Source organism: Carlito syrichta, unplaced genomic scaffold (genome assembly GCF_000164805.1).
Source record: "Carlito syrichta isolate Samal-C Ts95f unplaced genomic scaffold, Tarsius_syrichta-2.0.1 Scaffold304465, whole genome shotgun sequence".
NCBI classification, from domain to species: domain Eukaryota; kingdom Metazoa; phylum Chordata; class Mammalia; order Primates; family Tarsiidae; genus Carlito; species Carlito syrichta.
The window spans coordinates 649,979-664,890 of record NW_007248561.1 but is presented as its reverse complement, the minus strand read 5'-3'; positions in this window follow the sequence as shown (position 1 = coordinate 664,890).

The following is a 14,912-nucleotide window of genomic DNA, read 5'->3' as shown; positions in this document are numbered from 1 at the left end:
TGGGGTGAGTGGAGATCTGAGTCCTTGAACTCTCAATCTCAGGAATGGAGATCCCCCCCCACAGACCAAGAGCCTGAATGAGGGGTCTCCCTCCCTCTCAGACCCAGGTACCTCCAGATTGACGACATTTGAAAGTTAACTTCCCGCAAAAGTCACACTCCAAGATTAATATTTATTTCTTATGAAATTTAAATTTTTCAGTGTAATTAAATTTTTATTCATCGGGAGTTATAGATAAAAATATTTATAACTTTCCCTGTCAAGCCACTGGGGATGAGGCCTGTATGGAACCAATTACCTGGGCCTCCTCCTGGTTACAGTGCCAGAGTTGGGGTTGGGGGAGGGCAGGGGGTCACAGGAGCTGGAGAGCGAGAGCCAGCATCTGTCACCCCAGGCAACCCCATGTCCACACTGCTTCCTGCATTTAAGCAGGAGTCATGGGTAATGGGAGGATTTTAGATGTACCCCCAACCCCAGTGTCTGAGTTCATTTGGGCTGCTATAACAAAAATACCACACACTGGGTGGTTTATAAACAACAAACATTTATTTCTCACAGTTCTGGAGGCTTGGGTATCCAAGATCAAAGTGCTGACAGATTTGGTGTCTGGTGAGGTACACAGTGGGTCAGTTGGTCCTCCCTTAATGGCAGAGAATCCCAAACTGTCTGTCCACTGACGGGGAGCTCTCTACCTCACAAGGATAGTCAGCTTGGTTGGAAAATCCATCCTCTCACTAAACCTGAAGCCTGGCCTCTTAAGAACAGGGCTATCTGGACCCTCTTTAATTGCACATGTGTTTCTCTGGGACACAATTTGCTCAGGCCCTGGAAGATAGAACCCACCCTCAAAGCTGTCCAAATCTGCCCCCAAACTTGCTGCCTTCCTCAGAGATTACCTAGGTCCCATGTGGCTCTTGATACAATGATGTTACAAGCTGCAGACTCCATGACAGCCTTCCCCAAACAATGGCACATGTGGGATACACCATCAACAGGGCTACATTAGCAATCAAAGAGACACTTGCCACACTCGCCTCACCCCCTCCACACGTGGACCAAATAGTGCCAAGGTCTGGACTGGACAGGGGCTGGGACTCACCTACCTAACACCCTTGGGGTAGGGACAAAGTTCCCTTCCTCCTCACCTTACTTGCAGCTACAGATCGAGCTCACTAATTAGACCTGTCGCCAGCCCTGAATCATCCCCAGGCTGGGCTGGGGAGGTCATTAAGCCGGAGATGGATAAGTGCTAAGCCAGCCCGCTCTGGAGATTTACAAGGCTCAGGCTGGGGAGGATTTATAAGGTTTGTTAAATTTCTAATTGAGTTTAGAGTGCAGTGCCACGGTCTCGGTGACCAAGCCACATGGATGAGAATTAAAACAAGTGCGCCCATCCCTCATGCTCCAGCAAGACCGTGGCCTCCCCACCTCTACCTCCCACCAGCCTGGCTATACAGGCCAAAGGCTGTCTAAAGGCCATGTGGTCCAGTGGGCAGCCCTAGCCAAGTCTCTCACCCTGCCCAGCTCCAGGCCCACAGACTAGCCTGCCCTGGCCTAGACTCTGTCTGGGGTCAATCGGTTTGTTGCTTGGTTATCTGGATTTGTTATTTGTTTGTTCATTTTTTCTGAATAGTTAATACAGTTATATGGGTCAAAATTCAAAATGCACAAAAAAGTACCCAGAGAAAAATTTTCCTCCCACCTCGTCTTCCAGACACCACCCATTTCCTCCCACCCTGGGGAAACCATTGATAGAATCACTTTCCAGCAAATCTTCAAAATTCACATACACAAGCAAATATAGACATACAAACATGTATATTCTTTTGTATGTGTGTGAGGGGGGCCAGAAAATGGAATTTATTTATTAAAACTTGTGTATTTATTCTTACATGCTTAAACGTCAGTCACCTTCAAATACACCTATCAAGATGCTTGTTCCACTGCTCAAAACAGTTTCTGAACTAGTCAGTTTTGATGCCTTTTAGTGCTTCTGCCATTTTATGTTTCACCTCTCCCATATCGGCAAAACATTTCCCTTTGAGGACTTTTTTTTCCTCCAGGGAAACAAAAAAAAAGTTACTTAGGGTGAGATCGGGTGAATAGGGAGGGTGGGGCATGGGGGTCATGCTGTTTTTTGGTCAAAAACTTCTAAACACTCAGCTCGGTGTGGGTACATGTGCTCTTAAATCACCTACCATGAAATGGGCAAATGTGTTGAAAGAACGTTTAAAAAAAATTCACTGAAGCTGAACACAGCCTCTCACAACAATGCTAGCTGGTACACTGATGCTGATGGGTTCCTAGAACACTCACCTGTCGGGGGATGCCTGTACTACAAGGAGTCCACCCTCCGAAATAACATTTCAGGGGTTTTCAGGTTCCCCCTCTTATATGTATATTCTTTTTCCCGTTGACATACACCCTCATGCACCTTACTTTTAGGACTCAGTAGTAGATCTTAGGAATCTAGAAAGTATGCTAATTGGTCAGCACCAAACAGGATTGGATTTGCCCCTTGATCCACTGAAACTGGTTCATACTTACTCACAAGAGCCAGTCTTGAGTATCTCTTCCTAGCTCCAAGTTCAGTGATATCACATTGGTAGCTTGAAATTCCAAGGGAGTATTTACACCATGGAAATTAGCTAACACACAGTTTGAGGCTTTTTTTTTTTCAGGGAGCAGGCTTCAGAGAGAAGCGATGGAAGCTTTTGTGTGTTCATTTGGAGAGCTGGTTGTTAAACATGTACCAGCACACCACCAGCTTTGCCACCTATGAGCCATGTGGCCTCAGGCAAGTCATTTGACTTTTCTGAAACTCAGTTTGTTCATTTCTAAATGGGTATAAAAATGTCATAGCATGACCATGAGAGTGAAAAGAGATAACACATATGAATGTCAGGCACCATGCCTGGCACACAGTAAGTTAGGTGCTGCTGGTGTTGATGGGGAGGCAGAGGTGGCAGGGATTGCTGGATGAGGAGCAAGGCTGGGCTGATAAGAATGGCAAGTTTGTCCTGAAGGATCCTGGAGAAGAGAATCAACCTAGTCCTTGGGACCCAACTCACTTAGGTATCGCCACCACACCTATGATGTGCCATCCCCATGCCCGGCACAAAGAATGCAGAAATGGATAAGGCAGTGGCCTGCCTGCAGGGCCTCCAATCTAGTGGGAGGGGGACAGACACCTAAACAGACAATACCAATGTGCTACTGAACAGAGCCACCTCAGAGGAAGAAGCACCTGACTTTCCCATGTAGGATGGGGGTAGAGGGAGGTAGCTTCCCAGAGAAGGACCCTTTTTGCTGGGCATTGAATGATGGCCAGGAACCAGTCAGAAAAGCTGAGCCTGGGGGTAGAGTTCCAGGGCCAGTCCCAAGGAGACACAGTCCTCAGAGTCCATTTCCCAGAGAGAGCAAATCACTTGTCCAAGGTCACACAGCACAAAAGTGACCAAGACAGGATAAAAATCCGGACCTTTCTGGCCCAAAGCATGACTTGCTCTCCTGCTGTATCTGTCATCTGCTCTCCAGCCAGTCACCAAGCCACCCTGCAAGTCAGCACTCTTGGCACTCAGAGGGTCCACATGCAGTGAGGGGGGTGCCCTCTGCAGCCAGGGTGCCCTCTGCAGTCCCTGACAAGACGGGTCCTCTGACCTTCTCACAGAGAGCAGTCGTTGTGGCTGGACAATCCATGCACATACTTAGCCTGAGCTTGGAAAAACAAAGGCATCAGCACCTCTGGGAGCTTGGTGTGAACGGGGACACCTGGGCTCTTGAAGCTTCCCTCCCAGAGTACCAGAGGCTAGAGCCCACCCCTAAGGTCCATGCACCCTCCCTCCTCTCATTCTTGCCTCTGGCTCTTCTTAAAGCAAACCCTCCATGGCTTCCTGTCTGAGGCACATCCCCCTCCTCAGGGAGCCGATGGGGGAATAAGCAGCCCAAAGAGGCATGGGCACATCAGCCCAGAGGGTCATGGAGCCTGGGGCCTCCAGAAGGGGTCAGGTGCAACTCTGTGCTATTGGGACTCTTTCTGGGGACAGGTGATTCTCTACTCCCCTTAGTCACTCATTCAGTAATACCCATGGTCTCCACTGTGTGCCAGTGTGGGACATGGCCCCTTGGAGAATACATTGGCCAAATGGAGCCTTCATTCTGATAGGTAAAACAAAGCGTGAGCCAGAGACCAGGACATCGGCTTACTACAGCTGGTGGGATAGAGAGAGATGGGGTGTAGTCAGGGAAGTCCTCCCTGAGGAGGTGACATCTGATCTGCTGCCTGAATGACACAAAGGAGCCAGCCACATGAAGTCCTGAGGGAAAAATGTTCCATGCAGAGGGAAGAGCAGGTGTGAAGGCTCAGAGGCTGCATTTGAGCTGGAGACGGTCACTCTGGAAAAGGAGCAACTCGAGGGGGTATTGGGCACACCCAAAATGGGGGAGCAGTGGAACCAAACACACCACATGCTTATAGTGACCTTCCTACTCTCTGGGCCTCGGCTGACCCATTCATATGTGTCATTAGCAAAGACACTCCGACTTGTTGAGAGAATGAGCCTCTCCACTGAGACGGCACCTCCTCACTACTACCTGAGATTGCCCTGCTAGGGCCCTGGGGATCTGAGGAGCCATCTACAGCATGGGGTGAGGGTTTTCCCTGACCTGTGGAGGGACAGCAAAGGGCCCAGCACTAAAGGAGGCCGAGAGGCTGGGCCAGGCTTGCCAGATTTCCGACTTTTTGGAGGGACCCTAAGGATAATAGGGTCACCCTACTCAGTGATGCCGGAAGATTTACTCATATACCCAAGAGCCACAAAGAGGTTTTGGGGTCCAGGACATGTGGGAAGCCATGGAGCATCCCCAGCTGTTTCTATCCCAGTTGGCTCACGTTTTTCCTTCCCCAGGAAGACACAGGTAAAAATTTTCCCCAGAGTCTGTTTCTGGGTGGGGATCATGGGAAGGTAAATAGCAGAACTGAGACCCCACACCTAGACCCTGGAGTCAAGACTTCCCTTTCCCCACACACATTTACCCCACCTACTTACCGGGGTCCTAAATAGCTATCAGTCTCAGTGAATTCTACCAACCCAGAGGAGCCCCTGGGTCATAAACTGAGCATTGAGCACCCTCTGGTGGTGATTATGACAGTCCAAAGCCCCAAGCCACCAAGTGCTGGAAGGCCAGCATCTGGCCCAGTCCCCTCCAGTGGGGTACCTAGTAAGGTGGGGAGCTAAACAGCAAAGCCTAGGACTTTTAGCCAGTGTCCACTAAAAATAGACATGCCCTGAGATGGCACAGGACTTGTCCAGAGTCACAGTCAATAGATTGCACCTAGTGGCCAAGAAGAGCACTCATTCATACATTCATTCATTCATTCTGTTCACTGAGCATCTACTGTAGACCAGGCATTGTTCTAGGCACAGGGAACTCAGCAGTGACCAAGGTCAAGTCCTTGCCTTCATATGGCCTACATTCCACTGAGAGAGATGGACAAAATACATGAACAAGTAAATATGTAGGGTGTCAGGTGGATCTACATCCTACAATGAAAAATCAAGCTGAGTAAGGGGGAACAAAGTAGCAGGAGCTATCTTAAATCAGACAGCTATGGATCCACATGCTCTCCGGGAGGTGACTTTGAGCTCAGACCGATGAAGAAATAGAGAAATTTGTAGGGGAAAGCAGCCCAGGCACTGGAAGAGGAAGTAGCCCCGGAGCAGGAGAATCCTTGACATGTTCAAGTGACAGTGAGGAGGCCTGGGCGGCCAGAACAGAGTGAACGAGAAAAAGGAGAGAGGTGGCGGAGGCCATGTCAAGTAGGTCTTGGAGCCACAGCAAGGGCTTTATTCCAAGTTCAATAGGAAACCATTGGCAGATTTTGAACAGTCAGGATGGAGCTAAAATTTTAAGGGCTCCCTGGATTCTGAAGGAAAAACAGACTGTAGGGGGGATGAGGAATGAAGGCAGTTGGTTAGGAGCTAGGAAGCTGTTGCAAGGTTCTGGTGAGTCATGACCGTAGCTTCAACCAGTGCTGGAGAGAAAGAAGGGGTTTCAGATGTGAGATTCATTTGAAGGTCAAGCCAAAAGGAGTGACTGAGATGAGATAGAGAATGTGAGAGGGAGAAGGACAAGTCCAAGTTCTTGTGCCTGAATCTCTAGATGAACATTTCCTGAGATGGGAAGATGTAAGGAGAGATTTGATGAGAGGGAATAAGGAGCTCCATTCTGCACATAGTGAGTTTGAGAGACTAGCCAAATTGGATCCAGGAGTCTGAAGTTCAGGAGTGAATTTGGAGATCATTACCATATAGATAGCACTTAAAACCATGGAGAGAGACTTCATCCATCCAAGAAGAGGTAACAGCCAAATGTCTTCTCTCACCTGAAACACCACCACCACACAAAGTATGTGAAACAGTGGTTTTCAAGACACTGGGCGTCAGAAAACAAGGGATAGTATTCCCAAGAAACAAGAAACAAATAAGGTGAGCCCTAAAACCATCTCTGCGTCCTGACCTAAGTGAGGTTTTGCAGGGAGAAGGGATGAAGGTAGAGCCTGGAAAACATCCTGCATTGAGGAGGGGAACTGAGGGTGCAGGGAGACCAAGACAACCAGAATTTGCAGAGCAGAGCATTCCAGAGGTGAAACCTACATGGAAAGAGGGAGCCCTGGAGACCTGCAGAGGGTGCCTCTCAAGTATTCCTCAGAGTATGTGAACAGGGAATTACCCCCGACTAAGCAAATAATCATGTAAAGGTATTAGAGAAAGTAGTAGCCAGCAATCATGCAGAGCCTGGAATAATGTCAGTTCTCATCAAGACTAGAAAACCTCACAGTTAATACGGGATGGACTAAAACACTCAGAAAGTCCTGCCTCAACAGTGAGGAATAATTAGGCCTAAATTAAATGCTGCTCTGGTCCCACCTAACACATGTTAAAAGCAAAACTTAAAAGGATCAAATTCTTCCTGCAAATAAATTAACTACATTCCAGAACAAAGTTCAGAATATTTGCAGAAATTTTTTAAAAAACCAGGAATATAAAAGCATCTAATGTAAGTATAATTGCAGTACTTAGAGGAATGCGAAACTACTCAAAAAAATAAAAATCACAATGTCTGGCATCTAATCAAAGATTATCAGGCAAATAAAGAAGCAGGGAAATATGATCCATAATAAAGAGGGAAAAAAATCAGTTAATTGAAACTGACCCAGAATTTACATAGATGTTAGAATTAGCAGACAAGGACATTAAAACAGCTATTATAACTGTATTCCATATGTTCAAATAGTTAAGCAGAGGCATTTAAGATATTAAAAAGATGCAAATAAAATTCACAGAGATGAAAAACACAATCTGAAGTAAAAAATACACTGGATGGAATTAATTGGCAAATTAGACATTGCAGAAGAAGAGATTAGTGTACGTGAAAACATAAAAATAGAAACTCCCAAAATGATACACAGATGGATGAACAGAATTTTTTTAAAGGGGGGCATCAATGATATGTGGGCAACTTTATACAACCTAATATATGTGTGACTGGAGTACCCAAAGAAAAGTCAGGGGATCAGCCTGCAATTCCAAACCCAACAAAAATATCTTCCAAAAATAAAGACAAAATAAGACTATTTCAAAAGCTTAAAGAATTCATTGCCAACAGACTTTCACTACAAGAAATGTTAAAGGCTGTCCTTCAGGCAGAAGTAAAATGATACCAGAAAGAAAAATGGACCCAAGGAATGAAAAGCACCAGAAGTAGTTACTACATGGATAAATATATGTTATATTATTATTTAAACCACTTTAAAAGATAATTGACTATCTAAGCAATACCAATGTATATTGTGGGGTTTGAAACATAAATATATAAGTTAGATGTATGACAACAATAGAATAATGGCTGAGAGAAAGACAATAGAAGTATACAATTGTGAAATTCTAAAACTCTTCCTGAAGTGGTATAATATCATTTGAAAGTAGACCATGATAAGATAAGATACATACTATAAGCCCTAAAACAACCACTAAAATAACAAAATTTAAAATTGTAAGCCCAAAAATGGAGATAAATTAGAAGAATTACTCGTGTAATCTAAAAGAAAGCAGAAAACGATGAAAGGAGGAACACAGATTAGATGGGACAAATACAAAACAAATAACAAGATGATAGACACATGCCTAACCATATCAATAATCACATTAAATGTAAATGATCCAAACACCCCAATTAAAAGGTAAAGATTGTCAGATTGTGTAAAAATATTAAGACTCAACTCTGTGCTGTTTCAAAGACATATTAAATGTAAGGACATAAATAGGTTAAAAGTAAAAGGATGTAAAGAGGTCCACCCTGTTAACACAAAGTAAAAGAAAGCTGGAGTGACTGTTCTAACATCAGACAGGACAGATCTCAGATCACAAAAATATTACTAGGGATGAAGAGATTCATTTTATAATGATCAGGGAGCCAATCAGTCAAGAAGCTATCATTCAAATGCATATGCATCTAATTACAAAGCTTCAAAATGCATGATGCAAAAATGGATAGAACTGCAAGAAGAAATAGGTGAATCCACAATTACAGTTGGAGATTTCAATACTCCTCTCTCAATAATTGATAAAGCAAGCAGACAGAAAATCACTAAGGATTTGGGAGATTTGAATAACACTATAAAACAACTTGGCCTAATTGACATTTTTAGAACACTCCACCCAACAACACCAGAATACACATTATTTTCAAGGACACAGAGAATATTTTAAAAGGTAGATCATAATCTGAGCCATAAAAAAGGTCTCAATAAATTTAAAATAATCCAGGTCATATAAAAAAAGTTTTGACTACAATAGAACTAAATTAAAAATCAATAACAGAGATATGTTTTAAAAAAAAATCGCCAAATACTTGGAGACTAAATAATACACTTTTAATATCCCATGAGTCAAGAAGAAACCCAAAGGGAAATTATAAAGTATTTTGAACTGAATGAAAACACAAAATTAGAGGGATGTGCTGGATGCAATGGCTCATGCCTATAGTCCCAGCACTTTGGGAGACAGTGGGAGGATTGCCTGAGCCCAGGGGTTCAAGACCAGCCTGGGCAACTTGGCAAGACCTCAACTTTACAATAAAACAAAAAATCAGCTGTGTGTTGTGGCGTGTGCCTGTAATTCCAGCTACTTGGAAAACTGAGGCAGAAAGATCTCCTGAAATTAGTAAGTCAAGGCTGTGTTAGCTGTGATCATGCCACTGCATTCCATCCTGGGCAACAGAGTGAGACTCCTACTCAAAAAAAAAAAAAATTAATGGAATGCCACTATAACAGTACTTAGGTTATTTACAGCAATAAATATCAAGAGTGAAAAGGGAAAGAACAGTCTCAAAGCAATGACTTCAGCTTCTACCTTAAGAAACTGGGGAGGTGGGGGATGGAAAGCAAATTAAACCTAAAGTAAGCAGAAGAAAAAAATAATAAAGATTAGAGCAAAAATTGGCCAGGCATGGTGGCTCATGCCTATAATCCCTGCATTTTGAGAGGCCAGGGCAGGAGGATTGCTTGAAACCAGGAGTTCAAGACCAGCCTACGCAACACAGCGAGACCCCCATCTCTATAAAAAAAAAATTAAGCCAGGCTCGGTGGCTCAGCCTGTAATCCCGCGCCTTTGGGAGGCTGAGGTGAGTGGATTGCCTGAGCCCGTGGGTTCGAGACCCACCTGGGCAGCGAGACCTCATCTCTACAATAAATCAAAAAATCAGCCGGGCGTGGTAGCGCATGCCTGTAATTCCAGCTACTTGGAAGGCTGAGGCGGAAGGATCGCCGGAGCCCAGCAGGCGAGGTTGTGGTGGCCGGGAGTGGCCACTGCACTCCAGTCTGGGCGACAGAGTGAGACTCCAACTCAAAAAAAAAAAAAAATTAAAAATTAGCCAGGCATGGTGGCATGCAACTGTAGTCCCAGCTACTCTGGAGGCTAAGGTGGAAGGATCACCTGAACCAAGAAGGATCACCTGAACCAATCCATGATCTTGCCACTGCACTCCAGCCTGGGCAACAGAGTGAGCCCTTGACAAAAAAAAAAAAATTAGACCAGAAATCAATAAAATAGAAAACAGAAAAATATTAGAGAAAATCAAGACAAAAGCTGACTCTTTAAAGAAATCAATATAATTGATAAATCTCTGGCTAGACTGATTAGGGAAAAAGAGAGAAGACATATTGTCAATATCAGGAATGAGAAAAATTATATCACTTCAGATTCTACAGATATTGAAAGAAATAAGAGAATATCTATTAAATATGCTGAATTTGTAGTTAAAACCTTCGCACAAAGATACCTTCAGAACCAGATGACTACACTGGAGAATCTTAGCAAACATTTAAGGGAGCTGTGATATTGTGAAATATATATTTGGTCTTCATACTCTTTCCTGCTCTTCAGCTCCTAAAACCCTTGGAATTTCTAGAGTGATGAGTGTCTTTTGTGTGCAGTCTCATTCTACCCAGGCTGCTATAACAAAACACCTTAGACTAGGTAACTTATAAATCAAAGAAAGGCATTTCTCACCTTTCTGGAGGCTGAGCAGCCAAAGATCAGGGTGCTGGTAGATTCAGTGTCTGGTGAGGGCTGTTCTGTGCTCCACAGATAGTGCCTTGTTGCAGTGTCCTTAGATGGTACAAGGGGCACAAGGGACCTGGCAGCTTCCTTCAACTTCTTTAATAAGAGCACTTATCCCAAGCATGAGGATAAAACCCTCATGACCTAACCACTTCCCAAAAGGCCCACTTCTTCATAGTATCATCTTGGGTTAGGTTTTATCATATGAATTTTGGGGTCACACCAACATTCGGACCATGGCATATGTTAATGAGGTGAGTGGTGGCTGGTAGCTTCCAAACTGGGGCTGATGGTCAGAAAGACTTTCAGCCCCACCCCTTAACCTCCAGACAGGGGAGAGGGGATGAAGGTTGAGTTGATCACCAACAGCCAATGATTGAATCAACCATGCCTATGTATTGAAGCCTTCCAAGAGGACAGTCTTCAAGTGAGCTTCCAACTCGTCCAATGTGTGGAGAGTCCTGGAGAGTGGCGCACCCAGGGAGGGCATGGAAGCAACATGCTCCCTCCCACATGCCTCAACCTATACAGCTCTTCAATCTGGTCGTTCACTTGTATCCTTTGTAATACCCTTTATAATAAATCAGTAAACAGAGGAAGAGATTGTGGGAACCCCCAGGCAGCCAGAAGAATCAATGGGACTTGCAAATAGCATCTGTAGTGGGGGCAGTTTTGTGGGACTGGACCCTTAACCTGTGGGAGTGTAGACAGTGTCAAAATTGAATTGAATTAGAGGACACCGAGCTGTTGTCCACTAGAGAATTGCTCCATGTGTGGGGAAACAACCTACATATGTCTGGTGTCAGAAACATTATGTTGAGTGGAGTGTGAGAGGAGAAACACTTTGCTTTTTAGTCATGATACCCATTCAACACAAACTCTTCTAGCAAATTAAACAGAAGAGAATACTTTCCAACTCATTCTATAAGGCCAGCATTACTCTGATGACAAAGTCAAACAAAGACATTACAAGAAAAGGAAAATACAGACCACTTATCCCTCTTGAATGTAGATGTAAAATTCTAAACAAAATTTTAGCAAATTGAATTCAACAGTATGCAAAATGCATACTATATCATGACCAAGAAATTCATCCCAGGAGTACAAAGTTGGGTTAACATTCAAAATTAAGTTGATGTAATTCATCATACCAATGTCCTTTTGTTATGTAACAAATTACCACAAACTTGATGGTTTAAATAACACAAAATTATCTTACAACCCTGGAAATCAGAAGTCCACATGGATCCCAGCACTGTGAGAGGCCAAGGGTAAGAGGATTGTTTGAGCCAAAGAGTTCAAGATCAGTTTGGGTAACATAGCATGATCCTGTCTCTACCAAGAAAAAATTTTTGTTTTGATTAACCAAGCATGATGGTGTGCACCTATAGTTCCAGCTACTTGGGAGGCTAAGGCAGGAGAATCATTTGAGCCTAGGAGTTCAAGGTTACAGTGAGCTATGATCACATCACTACTGCACTCCAGCCTGGGTGACAGAGTGAGACCATTCTGGAGGCTGTAGGCGAGAATACATTCCCTTGTCTTTTCCAACTTCTAGAAGCTGTCTGCATTTCTTGGGTCATGGCCCCCTCCTCCATCTTTAAAACTATCAATATAAAATCTTCAAATCTCTCTCTCTCTCTCTCTCTCTCTCTCTCTCTCTCTCTTCCCCCCATGCCTCCCCTTCTTCCTCTCCTCCTCTTCCTCTCTCCCCCTCCTCTCCTCTGTTTCTGTTATCACATCTCAACTCTTCTGCCTTCCTCTTCCATCTCTCAAGGGCCCTCAAGATTAAATTAGGCCCATCTGGATAATCTAGGCTACTCTCCCCATATCAAGACCCTTCACTTAGTCACATCAGCAAAGTTCTTATCACATTAGTGTCACAGTTTTCAAGGATTAGGATATGAACGTCTTTGACGGCCATTGTTCTGTCTACCACACACAAAGAAGAAAAAACATGATCAGATCAGGAGATGCAGAAAAATAATTTGGCATTATCCAATATGTGTTTATGATTTCTTAAAAAAACTGAGCACACTAGAAATAGAAGGGAGCTTCCTTGGTTCAATAAAGGACATCTACAAAGTCGTACAGCTCCATTACACTCAATGGTTAAAGGCTGGAGACTTTATCACCAAGGCTAAGAATGTTCACTCTCATCACTTTAAATCAATATTGTGTCACCACATGTTCTCATAAGCGGGAGCTAAACACTGAACACACACAAGCATAAGGAGAGAACAACAGACACTGGGGACCCCTAAAGAGGGGAGAGAAGGAGGGACATAAGGGGTGATAAACCACCCACTGATACCATGCTCACCACCTGTGTGATGGGTTCCATAGAAGCCTAAATCTCGCCATCAGACAACATGCCTACATGACAAAACTTCACATGTACCCCTCGAATCTAAAATAAAATAACTTCCTTTAAAATTGTACTAGAAACCCAACATAATACAGTCAAAATCCCAACAAGATTTTTTGTAGAAATTGAAAACTGATTCTAAAATATCTATAGAAATGCAAAGGACCTGGAATAGTAAAAATGACTTTTAAAAAGAAGAATAAAGTTGGATGGTTTCAAGATTGATTATAAAGCGACAGTAATTAAAACTGTGTGGTACTGAAGTAAAGATAGATATATAGAAACATGGCACAAAATAGAGAGCTCAGAAATATATGTATATATTGTATAAAGATGGAATTAAATGCACCATATTTGCTTAACGAGGAGAAATGAACCAGTAATAATGAATCTATAAGGATGAACTGTCACTTGGTCCAGGCCCCTGCACCCAGGAGAACATGTACATGAACCCTCAGATTTGAGTCTGAAGACTAAGTCCTGGGCCACCCACCAGTCAGAGGTTGGGAGGAAGAGGACCCGCCAGAGACTGAGAGGGCAGCCAGTGGGGTGGAGGGACAATGGGGAGGAGCTCCTGGGAGCTGAGTGAAGGGAGTGAAGGAGTATTTCAGGGTGAAGAGAATGATCAGGGCTGAGAACTGATGACTGAATTGGCAATGCAGGAATCATGGGGAGCCGAGGCAGGCGCTGTTTCAGTGGACTGGTGGGGGCCAAAGTCTGGTTGGAGGGGGCTCCAGAGAGAACGGGAGGAGGGAAGTGAGTGATGGGAAGGACAGAAGATTCTTCTCAGAGACTCTGCAAAGAAGGGGAGAAGAAACACACAGCAGTGTCTGTCGAGGGACTTTTTTTCTTACAACAGAATTAATCCTCACTTGTTGGTGTAGTGAGATGAATGCGTCAATGGTGAGGCAGTTGTGAGAATAAGCCACCTGCCCCTAGTAAAACATGCACCCAAACCTTGATGTGAGGTCAGACAGCACAAAGCACCCACATGCTCTCTGGGGTCAGAGTGATCCCCTGCCCCCAAGGGCTCAGGTCACACCCAATGACTGAAACTATAGGGGGCCCTAGGGATGTTCTCTTCAATGTTCCCCCTGCCCCACAAAAGTCCCAGGCCCCCCAGTCTCTGTCTAGGAACCATGACCCCAGCCTCAGTTCACCTCTGCCCTCCGGGAGCCCAGCGAAGGCAGCAGGTGCAGCAAAAAGTATCCAGGCTTCAGCGTCCAGAGAATCTAGGTCTGGGCTCAAGTACCAGTTCCAGCTTGCTGGAGGACCCTGGACAAGCCCCATCACCCATCTCCAGCCTCCATTTCCTCATCTGTAAAATGGGAGTAATAATCCGTCCTCCCAGCAATGTGGTGAGGACAGCAGGGAGAAATACAAGTGCTACTTCAAGCATAGGGATGGCCAAGGGATGGGACTTCCTTTCTCCCTTTCTCTTCTCAGCTACTCCCAAGACTCCCGGGGGGCTTTCCTTCTCCCCTAGCTTAACTCTCATCGCAAGTCTCCCTTGGCCCTGGAGGTCCCCAGTTCCTCTCCTGCTTCTGCCCTGATGTGACAGTGCTCTGCGGCTGGGGCCAGCCAGCCCACGGCAGCTGCAGGTTGTGCCTGAAATAGGATGTCCCCCAGCTCCCCAGGGTCTCCAGGACCCCTGCGAGGGTGATGGGAAATGGAGGAGCCCTGATTCTCAGGGATTTGGCAGACTGGTTAAGACTCTGGCTCAGGATCCTAGTTTGAATCTAGGTTTTGCACTTACTCGCTATGAGTCCCTGGGTAAGTCACATCACCTCCCTAAGCCTCAGTTTCCTGTTCTGTAAAATAGCATCTACCTCAACTGAGTTGCCATGAGGATTAAATAAGATAATGCAGCCAGGCTTGGTGGCTCAGCCTGTAATCCCGCGCCTTTGGGAGGCTGAGGTGAG